The sequence below is a fragment of the Henckelia pumila genome, chromosome 4, assembly GCF_033568475.1.
Source record: "Henckelia pumila isolate YLH828 chromosome 4, ASM3356847v2, whole genome shotgun sequence".
Taxonomy (NCBI): domain Eukaryota; kingdom Viridiplantae; phylum Streptophyta; class Magnoliopsida; order Lamiales; family Gesneriaceae; genus Henckelia; species Henckelia pumila.
In genome coordinates, this window is record NC_133123.1 from 106,318,525 (window position 1) to 106,331,653 (window position 13,129).

Below are 13,129 nucleotides of genomic sequence, written 5' to 3' on the forward strand. Positions count from 1 at the left end.
ACGTACCTTACTACAGGCAGTTCCTAGCAGTCCCACTTTAGGTTCCAAGCCTATCATCAACTCTACAATGCAAATATCCATGCATCATTATTTAAGATCTAAAAGCCTTAAATAAGCTATTGCATACTCCTAAATAATTTAAGGAGACCATAGCTATACCTGCGTCCGTCGTCAGCCCGCTGATGGTGACTATCTCGCAACTAGGGGTACACCCCTGCTGCAGCTCCACAGCCTCGAGCACTGCTCCGCTACACGAGCACTGCTCCGCTACTATGTCAGACACTGTCTGACTATACTAAAATATATTTCCTACTCCAACTCTAAGATAAGAGTAACCAAAGCCCTAAAATAGAGCCACGAGGGCGAAGGAGAGGAATTCGAAATTGGCAAGAAATGAGGAGCTTGGACCCTATATTTATAGACGTCGATCGTAAGCTCCGTTCCTCGATCGGATGTTCCGTTCCGGCAGATCGGAAGCTTCGTTCCCCGATCGGACGCTCCGTTTGCCACGTGTCAATTCGGTCCACATGCAACCACACACCTGTCACCGACAACCATCGGAAGCTCCGATCGCTGATCGGACGTTCCGATCTCCATGCTTCCAATGTGGTTCCGATTTGGTTCCGATGTCACCATGATCGGAAGCTCCAATCCTGGATCGGTGGTTCCGATCCCACTCGAGTCTTGGGGTCCTCTAAGCCATTTTCGAGCGTCCTGGATCCATTTTTGAACTCCGTTAACCCTTCTGGAATTTCCCTAATCATGTTTTACTTAATCTAAACATGATTACATGATTAATTATACTCATTAATCGCTAATTCAGGATACGGGTTACTACACCCACTGTGACATTATTGATCGACCGGTGGATCTCGCTATGAAGGACGCGCCCCACATTAATTGGCCATCCCATATCAAGCGCAAAAAGGAGGAGAGCGCGCTCAAGATTGACCTCTCTAGAATGTAATATCGACATTAGACGCCGAGTCACAAAAGCATACCAAGAATCCGGAAGCACACGTAAAAAACGCTCCTTGAAATTCACTACGAAAACTGGTTCAATCCACACAGCTCCAGGGTAAGCCAGTTGGTCAAGCAACTCATCCAAATCCGGGTCGATTTTCAGGCTTTGATAGAAAGAATCATCCACCTCTGGGATTTCAAATAGCATTCAACTCATGGGGTTAAAAAGAAGTCAGTTTCACCCTAACAACCGCCTTGCTATCCGTCCTCTCCGCCGCATTAGCATAAAATTCGCGAACAATCGGTACTACAGCGCGGGGAGGTTGCTCGCAGAATTTTGTCCAACCCCGCTCTTGAATCATCCCAAAAATTTCACTATCACCCAATTCTAACTCAAAGCCGCGTTAAGGAATGAGGGAAAGATTTACCTTGGCGGTGATGTAACGATCACGAGCGGCGTCATTGACAAAGAGCCCGGTGAAGTAGGCATAAGAGCGAGCGGCGGCTCGAGAAGATGACTCGTCTTGAACGCGAGTTCGTTTAGGTCCCATGGAAAGTAAGAAGATGATACAGATAGTAAAGATGCAATAAGTCTAACACCTGACGTGCGACAAAATCCCGGTAGATCCTTGAAGAAACATGAGATAAACAGGCGAATAACGAAGTCCGGTAGAGGTGCCTGAGAGTATGGATGGCCTGAGAAAGGTGATCTGCGACAAGGAGAAATTCCGTGAGAGGATGACTGGTGGCGTGAGCAATTTCTCGAAGAGAGAGGAGGCCGGAAAAGATGATCTGAGATGATCATGCCCGGAGAGTCGTGGTGTTGCCTCCAAGAAATTCCCTGCGGATTAAGAGAAAGAACAATGAATCATACGAGAGAAATTGGTAGAAAGGGTTTTGGGGATTTAGGGATTTGGTACGAAAGAGGGGTGAGATGGGATAGAATGAAAGGGGAAAGAAGGGAAATCTGCGTTTAAATTAGTGTAAAAAGTCTGTTGCTCGATCGGCAAGATGTTGCAGATCGAGCGACAATAAAAGGCCCAACTCACTGCCCAAACAAAAGCGCTCTCGCTCGATCGGCAAGATGTTGCCGATCGAGCGAGAAAAAATAATCAACTTACTGCCTCGAATTGAAAGAGCGCTCGCTCGATCGGTAAGATGTTGCCGATCGAGCGAGCCAAAAAAAAAAGTATTTTTGGCTTTTTCAAAATTTCGGAAAAACAAGAAAAAAAAACTGGGAAATTAAATTAAAATTAAAGGAAAAGAAACGAAAAACCACTGGATTGCCTCCCAGTCAGCGCTAGATTTTTAGTCAGTCTATAGCTCGACTGCACGCCACGATTTAGTCAACATGTGGCGGAGCATCAAGAGTGATATCATGCTTGCTTCCTCCGACATGTTCTTGGACTCCTTCATAATAGTGTTTAAGCCGGTGGCCATTCACCTTGAATGTTTTGGATGTGTCCAAGCTTTGAATTTCGACTGCACCATGAGAAAAGGCATTAGTTACAACAAACGGTCCATTCCAACGCGAACAAAACTTACCTGGAAACAACCGATGTCGGGAATGTTAGAGCAAAACTTTTTGACCGACTTCGAAGTGCCATCTAGAGATCATCTTGTCGTGGAAGGCCTTTGTTTTGTCCTTGTAAATCTTGGAGCTGGCATAGGCACCATTGCGGATCTCTTCCAATTCTTGCAGCTGCAGCTTTCGATGCTCGCCACTCTCATCCATCTGCATGTTAAAGTTTTTTATAGCCCAATAGGCTCTATGCTCGAATTCCACCGGCAGATGGCAAGGTTTTCCAAAAATTAGCCGATATGGAGACATTCCAATCGGTGTCTTGAATGCGGTTCTATACGCCCACAAGGAATCATCCAAACGCAAGCTCCAATCCTTTTTAGTAGGATTCACGGTCTTTTCTAGGATAGATTTGATCTCTCTGTTCAATACCTCAGCTTGACCGTTGGATTGTGGATGATATGCAGTGGAGATCCTGTGCGTCACATGGTACTTTTTAAGAAAACTCGCCACAGTTCGGTTGCAGAAGTGTGTACTCTATCACTGATGAGGGCTCTCGGAATTCCAAACTTAGAGAAAAGGTTATGTTTGATAAACTCTGCAACAACTTGAGAATAGTCAGTACGGGTGGCCTTTGCTTCCACCCATTTCGAGACATAGTCCACAGCAAATAATATATAAATAAACCCATATGAACTTGGAAAAGGTCCCATGAAGTCGATGCCCCAAACATCAAAGATCTCACAAACTAGAATAGGTTGTAGGGGCATCTCCTTTTGTTGGGAGATGTTACATGTCTTTTGCCATTGAGCGCACGACTTACAGAACAGGTATGCATCTCGAAATAAGTAAGGCCAGAAAAATCCACTATCCAACACCTTCCTTGATGTCCTTTTCGCTCCAAAGTGGCCACAACATGCATAAGAATGACAAAATGTGAGGATAGGGATTACCTCGCTCGCGGGTACACATCGTCGTATGACTTGATCAGCGCAGTGTTTCCACAAGTATGGATCATCCCACACATAATACTTCGCATCGCTCTTCACCTTGTCCTTTTGCGCCCTTGAAAATTCAGAGGGAAACCCATTAGTAACTAAATAATTCACAATGTTTGCGTACCAGGGTAATTCGGCGCTTGCTGAAAATAATTGCTCATCAGGAAATTCTTCTCACAAATTCAGCTCCTCATCAACATGAACTAGGCGACTCAAGTGGTCAGCGACTTGATTCTCGGTCCCTCTTTTGTCTTTTATTTCCACATCAAATTCGCTCATAAGTAGTATCCATCGGATCAGCCTTGGCTTTGCCTCCTTCTTTGCCATCAGAAAACGAAGAGCTGCATGATCAGAGTAAACAATAACTTTAGCACCAAGTAAATAAGAATGAAAATTTTCTAATGCAAAGACCACAGCTAAAAGCTCCTTTTCAGTGATGGAGTAATTTCGTTGGGCATCGTTCAGGATACGTGAAGCGTAGTATATAGCATGCGATGCTTTCCCAACTTTTTGTCCTAAAACAGCGCAAACTGCATAGTCACTGGCATCACACATGATCTCGAATGGCTTGCTCCAATCCGGTGGCTGGATTATTGGTGCAGATGTCAAGGAAACTTTGAATTGAATGGTGCATCAAACTCAAATGGAACATCTTTTTGCAACAACTTGCACATGGGGGATGCGATCTTGGCGAAGTCCTGAATGTATCTTTTGTAGAAAACTGCATGGCCAAGAAATGAACGCACTTCCCGCACACATGTGGGATGAGGGAGAGACTGAATGATATCAATTTTAGCCTTATCTACCTCTATTCCATTAGATAAAATGACGTGACCCAATACAACACCTTGCCTAACCATAAAATGACATTTTTCAGAATTTAAAACCAAGTTGGTTTCGACACACCTTTTAAGGACAAGTGCAAGGTTAGACAGACAATTTTCGAATGAATCACCATAGACAGTAAAATCATCTATGAAAACTTCTAAGATATGCTCAATGAAGTCCGAAAAAATACTAACCATACACCGTTGGAAAGTGGTCGGTGCATTGCAAAGTCCAAAGGGCATCCGTCGATACGCAAAGGTGCAAAACGGGCATGTGAATATCGTCTTTTCCTGATCTTCTGGCGCAATAGCAATCTGAAAATAACCAGATTACCCATCAAGAAAACAATAATAAGGATGGCATGCTTAACGTTCAATTATTTGATCAATAAATGGCAAAGGAAAGTGATCCTTTCGGGTTCCCGCATTTAACTTCCTATAATCTATACAAACCCTCCACCCATTTTGAATGCGGGTGGGAACCAATTCATCATCCTTGTTTTTCACCAAAGTTATCCCGGTTTTCTTGGGTACTACTTGTACTGGGCTGACCCACTGACTGTCAGAAATTGGGTAGATGACTCCAACTTCAAGTAGTTTCAAAATTTCAGCCTTGACCACCTCCATCATCGGTGGATTCAACTTCCTCTGCGGTTTACGTGAGGGATTTGCTCCATCCTCCTTCAAAATTCGGTGCATGCATATGGACGGGCTAATTCCTTTGATGTCTGCTATAGTCCATCCAATAGCAGTCTTGTGCTCTTGTAGTACCTTGACTAGTTGTTCCTCTTGGTCGGCTTCCAAACTATTGGAGATTATGACTGGTAATGTTTCTCCTTCACCAAGGAAAACATACTTAAGATGGGTTGGAAGTGTCTTTAGCTCGACCACTGGTGCCTCCAAAACAGATGGAAGACGCCTAGTGTTAGAGATTGGTAAAGATATGTAAGAGACATTACCTGACTGAGGTAGCTCAGGCGAACTATTCAGAATTTCTTCAATCTCCTTCACTTCCTCGCTGAATCCAATTCCATCATCCTGCTGAATGGGTGCAATAATAGCCACCTCTAGATCATCTTTTCCTGCATGCTCACAATAATCTTGTGCCAAGTAATCCACAATATCAACAGAAAATACACAATCATCACTATCAGGAAATTTCATAGCTTCATAAATATTAAATTTCACAACCTCGCCATCAAATTCCATAGTAAGTGTGCCACTGTGAACATCAATTTTAGTCATGGACGTTTTCAAGAATGGTCTGCCTAACAAAATAAGACTATTATGATCACCGTTTTCCATGTCTAGCACATAAAAATCTGCAGGAAATACTAATTCATTTACTTGCACTAACACATCCTCCACTAATCCCCTAGGGTATGCATTAGACCTATCCGCTAACTGAATAACAATTCCAGTTTTGTTCAATGGACCAAGTTTCAAGGATGCATAGATAGAATATGGCATAACATTGATTGATGCTCCTAGATCCAACATGGCATTCTCAAGTCTAACATTCCCTATAGTGCATGGGATAGAAAACATACCTGGATCCTTGCATTTTGCGGGCAATTTTCGTTGGATCACAGCAGATACGTTCTCACCAAGTTCCACTTTTTGACAACCCTTCAGTGTCTGCTTCCTCTTTTCTGTGCACAATTCCTTCAAGAACTTTGCGTATCAAGGTACCTGCTTAATGGCATCTAACAACGGAATATTCACCTCACATCTACGAAAAGTTTCATAAAGATCCTTTATCCCTTCATCTTTTCTAGACTCCTTAAGTGCTAAGGGAAAAGGGGCAACATGCTTATATTTAGAAAGGGGAGGAAACTTACCTCTTGGCGCTTCTTCCATAGATGCTTCTCCATCAGTCGCCTTCGGTTCTTCTTGTGGCTTCTCCTTGGTTGAAGCCTCCACTTCTTTTTCCTTGATCTTCAACTCCTTCCCATTCCTTAAAGTGATTGCACTTGCGTTTTCTCTTGGGTTCGGAATTGTCTGAGATGGTAAAGCATTGGAGTGCTGTGCTTCCAGCTTATTGATGGCGGTGGCGAGCTGTCCCATCTGGGTATTCAAGTTTTGAATACTTGTTCTGGTTTCCTGTTGAAAAGCTACAATGTTAGTAGCAAGATCCTTAACGATATTTTCAAGAAACTCACCTGGATTTGGAATTTGAGGATGCTGTTGCTGTTGAGGATACGGTGGCCTATAAGTTTGATTGTGCGGTGATGCTTGAGGCCCCGATTGATTTGCTTGAGGGTTTCATATCTCAGATTCGAATGATCCTTCCAACCAGGATTGTATGTGTTGGAATAAGGATCATATTTCCGTTGTGGTGGTCCAGGAAATCCTCCAGTAGCATTGACATGTTCAACCGAATCTTCTTGAAATATGGGACACATATCAATAGCGTGTCCCACTGCAGCACAAATTCCACATGCCTTTGCAGTCTGTCCATTCCCTACGGCCATCTAACGCACAAAAACGGTCAATTCAATTAATTTTTGCTCAAAGGAAGATACATTTACCTCGTTCTTCTTTTGTACATGCTCATTCCTGATGGTGCCAAATTGTTGAGAATTGGCAGCCATATTCTCTATCAGATTACTCGCTTGTACCGGAGTTTTATCTACAAAAACTCCTCCACTGGCTACGTCTAGCATACTCCTGTCATGTGGTAACAAACCTTCATAGCAAAATTGTATTAATTGATTTTCACTTATCTGGTGTTGCGGACAGCTAGCAAAAAGCTTCTTGAACCGCTCCCAGTATTCATGCAGTGATTCTCCGGAGTATTTCTTGATACCATAGATTTCCTTCCGGATGTTCGCAGCTCTAGATGCTGGGAAGTATTTCTCCACAAAGGTTCTTTTCATCTCCGTCCAAGTTGTGATGGAGCCAGAGGGCAAGTAATATAGCTAATCCTTAGCAGCGCTCTTCAAAGAGAAAGGAAAAGCTCTCAGCTGAATCTGTTCCTCTGTCACTCCATGGGGTTTCATACTTGTACACACCACATGGAATTCCATCAAGTGTTTATTCGGATCCTCACCTGCAAGACCATGAAAGGAAGGTAGTAAGTGAATTAATCCAGACTTAAACTCAAAAGTAGCATTATTTTCTAATGTAGGAAAAGTAATGCATAAAGGTTGTTGATTGGGATCAGGAGTGCCCAATTGTCTAAGACTCAGGTTAGCATTGGCAGCCATCTCTTCTTCTGGAAAAGCATCTCGAGAAGCGGCTTCTTGTTGTTTCCTACGGAGTTCTCTCCTTCGTCTATGCAACGTTCTTTCAATCTCCAGATCGTAGAGAAAGTCTTCTTCAGCAATATCACCTGAAAGCATGAACTAGAGAGAACTAGAAACAAAGAAAAGAGAAGAGAGTGAGATTAAACAAAATAAAATAAAAAGAAAAAGAACACAAAAAATTAACACCGTTCCCCTGCAACGGCGCCAAAATTTGGTAGCACTCAGTCGTGTCGCGCCCGAATTACCCGACTCCAATCAAATAAATAAATAATGTAGTAGTGAGAGTAGGGATCGTTCCCACGAGGAAAGTGAAATTTATTTGTATTCTTAAAAATACTGGAAATAAATAAAAGAGGGTTTGAGATTGAGATTAACTACTATAAATTTAAGCAATTAAAAATTTAATATTATCACTATCATGAAAGAATAAAAATTCAACTGGAGAAATCAATAAGAAATGAGACTTGGTATCAGTCGATTACACCCTTGATATTCATTCATTCAATCATCGATTCCCTAAAAATAATTAATCCTATTAAAGATTCGTCATTGAAAATCAAATTCCTGTTTCACCTTAATTTTAGTTAATTAGAAAACAACATTCAAGATTAACCCTTACCCCATAGATTAACCCAATACCAGCGATCAAATTTAAATCCACGGTAGCATTCAAACTAGTAAAACTGACGAACCTAGACAACACAAACACCAGCGGTTGTATTTAGCCTAATCAATAATTGATCCTACAATTTAATAAATTAAACAGCAGAAGATATCAAACGTAGTTGCTTCGCAAATTAGTTCATTCAAACAATTACGGATTTGAATTCTAATTTAGCTATATCTTGCAAAACAAAATCCTAAGATGGCCAATCTTAAAATCTCGCATACAAACATGAAATAAACCAGATCAAATATTGATACTTAATAAGAATTAAACACTAAAAATCGAATCTCATGAATAAAATATATCAAGGTTTCGTCTCCCTCAACCAAGTATTAAAACATAGCCACAACAATTCATGAAAATTCAAGAATAATTCAAAGAAAAGAAGAAAAATTGAGAGAAAATTGAAGAACAAAACCTAGCCTCCAAGAGAGAGTCTCCAAATCTAATAAAAAATCCTCAAAAACGGAATTAAGAGTCTAATAAAGCCTAGAGTCTAAAATAACAAAGTTTCCAAAAATATAAAATTCTTCCCGGATAGCGACGCCCGCTCGATTGGTAAACATTGGCCAATCGAGCGGGCCAAAAGTCCCAAGGCTACTGACTTCAAAACACATGTGCCGCTCGATCGGTATGATGTTGTCAATCGAGCGGCTAAAAAAATTCCATAGCTTCTGTCTTCATCATAAAGCACCTGCTCGATCGGTGAAAAGCTGCAGATCGAGCGGCCAAAATATTTCCGAAATTTCCAGCATTTCTATGACTCCAAAGTTCCTTCCAAATTTCCGCAAAAATGCACAACCTAACCACAAAACCGAGAAACCAATAATGCAAACACGAAAAATGCAATATGAACAAAATGCAAAAATAAAACACCTAAACAAATGCAAAACGACAACAAAATGACACTAACAAATGCAATAAAAATATAACTTTCAGGATTTTCGAATTTTCAAGTTGTTTAAAGCATTATTTAGATGATTAGATGCGTTAGAGATGTTTTATATGAATTTTAGTATTTATGTGTAATTTTCAAAAAATTCAGAATCTGAAAATTTGGGTATTTCAATTTTTAGAGTCGTATATTCGATATTTGGTCAGTGATAGGATGCTTTAATATAAAATATGAATATTTGGAAATATTAGTTTGATTTTTAGACTTAGTTTCAGTAATTCTCGGATTATATAAATTGAAATAGGAATTAATATAAAATAAGTGATTTTTCCACATGATTGGATTATTCGAGAAATACTTGAGATATTTTTGTGGTAAATTAAGTGTTGGTTGAGGTACGTATAAGATGTTTACATTACGATGCCTATAATGACATGTAATGATATTAAGTATTTTGTAATTAGTGATAACGTGCTTTATGTTTTTGTTATGAGTGATAACGTGCTTTATGTGCTTATGTGAATTGTATGATTGCATTCACTCATTTACATTGATTGTTAATGTGCAGAATTGAGAATAATCCCTATTTTCTTTTAATAAAATAAAATAAATTTCAAATACATTTTTATTGGAAAATATTAAGGGATATTCGTCAAATAAGCACGTTAATAATTTTTCATAGCACGTTGAGCCTTGACTCCTTTGATTGCTATTGATATTGATCCCTTGATATGTATTGAGTCATCGATGGAGCGAGTGACATTATTTAGTGCACTCCTGAGTTAGCACAAGACCCATCGGGTAGCAACCCGTGCTCTCGATGCTACGTACGACACTCCTGATGATAGCATGAGGCCGAACGGGTAGCTCCTGTCGCCCTCGATGTTACGTGTGTGGATTAGCAGTGATGATTCGAGGTCTGCTGTGTTTCTAGCACGGGTGGCCACTGAGATTATTGTGATACGATTATTTGGACTCCATTTGGTATCCCTTATTCTATTGATACCTGTCACGCATTACATTGCATTTCATTGCATTGTACTTGATTTTATTCATGTCAGTTATATTTGTCGTAATTTTACTAGTTCGTCGTACTGGGGTCCGACCCCTGTTTTCTTTTTATGATGTGGTTGTTTGTGATTCCATAGCAGGTTATCTAGGGGGATTTGACGCATTTGGTGGAGCATCATCTAGTGGTACCCAGTGAGTCGAGCGTGGAGTCGAGTTCCCAGATATATGTATATATAAGTTTAGAGAGTTTTATATTTGTTGGGGTGATTCCCCGTGTATCTGTATCGATAGTTTTGGACTTTGTTTTTGATTGTTATTTGTGTGATCGAGCCTTGCCGGCTCTGCATGTGTTTAGTTCTGGCCAGTGCGGCTATATGTTTGTAAATTGGTGTTGTGGCTCTATTTTCGGGTATATATTGCTGGTTGTGTTGTACAAGGTTTTGGGATGTCCTATTTACGAATAGCTCATGCAGAATTTTCTGTAGGCCCAAAAAGCAAATTTTTAACTCGTTTTCGTTGTTTACATTAATTAATTCTGGTTGTTTGCTCATTAAATATTAAATCAGGACGCGGGCCCTTTCACATTATCACCAGAAAATCCCTCATGATTTATGTAAATAATAATTGAACTTGGATGACAGTGTTTTGAAACGTGAGTTGTGGAAATCGGGAGTTTGTGCAGTTAACCAGTTGCATGTTTTATCTGGGTGTTGGGTGTTGGATATTTTGGATGAGATTGGACTGTCACAAAAACTTAAAAGTATGAGTGAGAACTGATGAAAACCATAGAAAACCTCTGAGGCCAGCTAATTCCATAGTATTTCATGACTTTCATTGTTTTTTAATCGTTTGTTTCGTTAGAGAATCTTTCCTTTATCTTTTTTTTATGTTCTATTTTTTCTCGGAACTAGCAAAATTCTAAGATAAAATCTATGAAATATAAGTTCAATGAATTGAACTTATCAGTAGTGTTATGTATTACTCATATATTCTAGTGAATCCTTCCAAGAGTAAGAATTGGTGACGTAGGAGCTTTTATCTCCGAACATTCATAAACAATTCTGATGTTATTATATTTTTATTCGAATTCTTATTTTGTGTTCACTGGGTCCGTTGATCTTTTTTTGCACATATCTTTGTCAATCAATTGACATCGATCGTCAAGAAAGAAACAAGTAGTTCAATTGTGACCACTATTGAACCATGTCATAAAATCGAAGAAAATTCAAGTGGTGTATTCACCCCCCTCCACATGCACTCACCGATCCTAACAAGTGGTATCAGACCAAGGATCTTTCTTGATTTGAGCACACATATCAAATATGTCAACTTACAACGAGATTCTGATGTTTTCCAAAGAGGATTTCGATGACTGGAAGATCATAATGCAGGCTCATTTATCTGCACAAGATGATGACATGTGATATGTAATCACAGATGGTCTCATTACCATAACCAAAGACAACACTGTTGTTGCCATTACCAATGGTGCCCCATAGACGATAGAGAAGCCGAGAAGTGAATGCACGACTGATGACAAGAAGAAAGAAAATTTGGTCAACGTGGCCAAAAATATTCTGTACAAGACCCTTGATAAAAACAACTTTAGTAAGATAAAGATGTGAAAAACAGCTAAAGATATTTAGGAAAAAGTTGATTCAAACAAAGGAAAACAAGTTATTTGTTGTAACCCAAAAATTTGACAACATCAAGTTGAATACTGGAGAGACCATGAACGATTTTGATGAACATGTAAGAAGAATTTTGTTATTGAACTAGCTGCACTTTGGAAACTTTTACCCAACCGAGAAGTGATTCTAAAAGTTATGCGATGATTGCCCAAAGAATGAGATGTCAAAACTATGGCCATGATGAAATCAAAAGATCTGAATAAAATGGAGTTACATGATCTTTTTGCAGACTTAGCTTATGAGTTTGAGCTTATGGTGACGAGAGTAGCCATGATGAAATCAAAAGATCTGAATAAAATGGAGTTACATGATCTTTTTGCAGACTTAGCTTATGAGTTTGAGCTTATGGTGACGAGAGTAGCCATGATAGCGTGGGTGAATGTTGGGGCGATCGGGAAGATCGTGAGCATTTTCGGGGCCATCATCACCATCGCCATATGATCGTAGACGTTTCATCATGCATGGATTCATGCAGATGAGTCCTAAGCTGTGGGTTGGAGGCGAGTCTCCAGAGGATGCAAAAAATTTTCTAGAACACATGGAGAACTGTTTCCGAGAATTTAATTGCACAGAGGAGTAAAAGATGGAAACACTCAATTTTCTGGTTGAGGGGCGTTCTTGGAAATGGTGGAGATCTACATCTGCACCTATCATATCAACATGAGGAGTTGCTACTTAGGCGGATTTGTGCACATCTTTCCATAAGTTGTATTTTCCTCCTGCACTCTGACAAGCAAAGGCTAGTGAATTTCTGGGTTTGAAGCAAGGCTCGATGACGATTGAAGAGTACCAGTATAAGTTCTTTGATCTGTTGCCCTATTGTCCCAAGATCTTTGACAGCACTAAGGCGGAGTATAATCTGTTTCTCCAGGGCCTTAATCCGGAGATCCATTATCGAGTAGTTGTTGGCGATGACATGACTTCTGAAGGATTGGTTAGTCGATGTCTCCAGGCAGAGGAAATCATTCGACGTAACATGTATAATTACTCTTCTAGACCTGCGAGTTATTTGGGTTCTCGTGCTTAGTCTTTCAAGAAGTCTGGTTCTACATATTTTTCCTCCGGATCCGGGGGAGTGATGTGCTTTGGGAGGAAGGGCCGGTGTAATCATTGTGGTAGGGATTATCCTACTGACAAATGTCGTAGATCTTCGGGTGTATGTTTACGTTGTGGGGAGCTTGGTCACCTGACGAGGGATTGTCCACAGGCCGAGGGAGCTAGTTTTGGATCGGGTTCTGGATCTCAAGATAAAGTGCAGTAGAGGCCACAGAGATAGTCGGCAGGAGGTTCTAATCTAAAATCTTGTG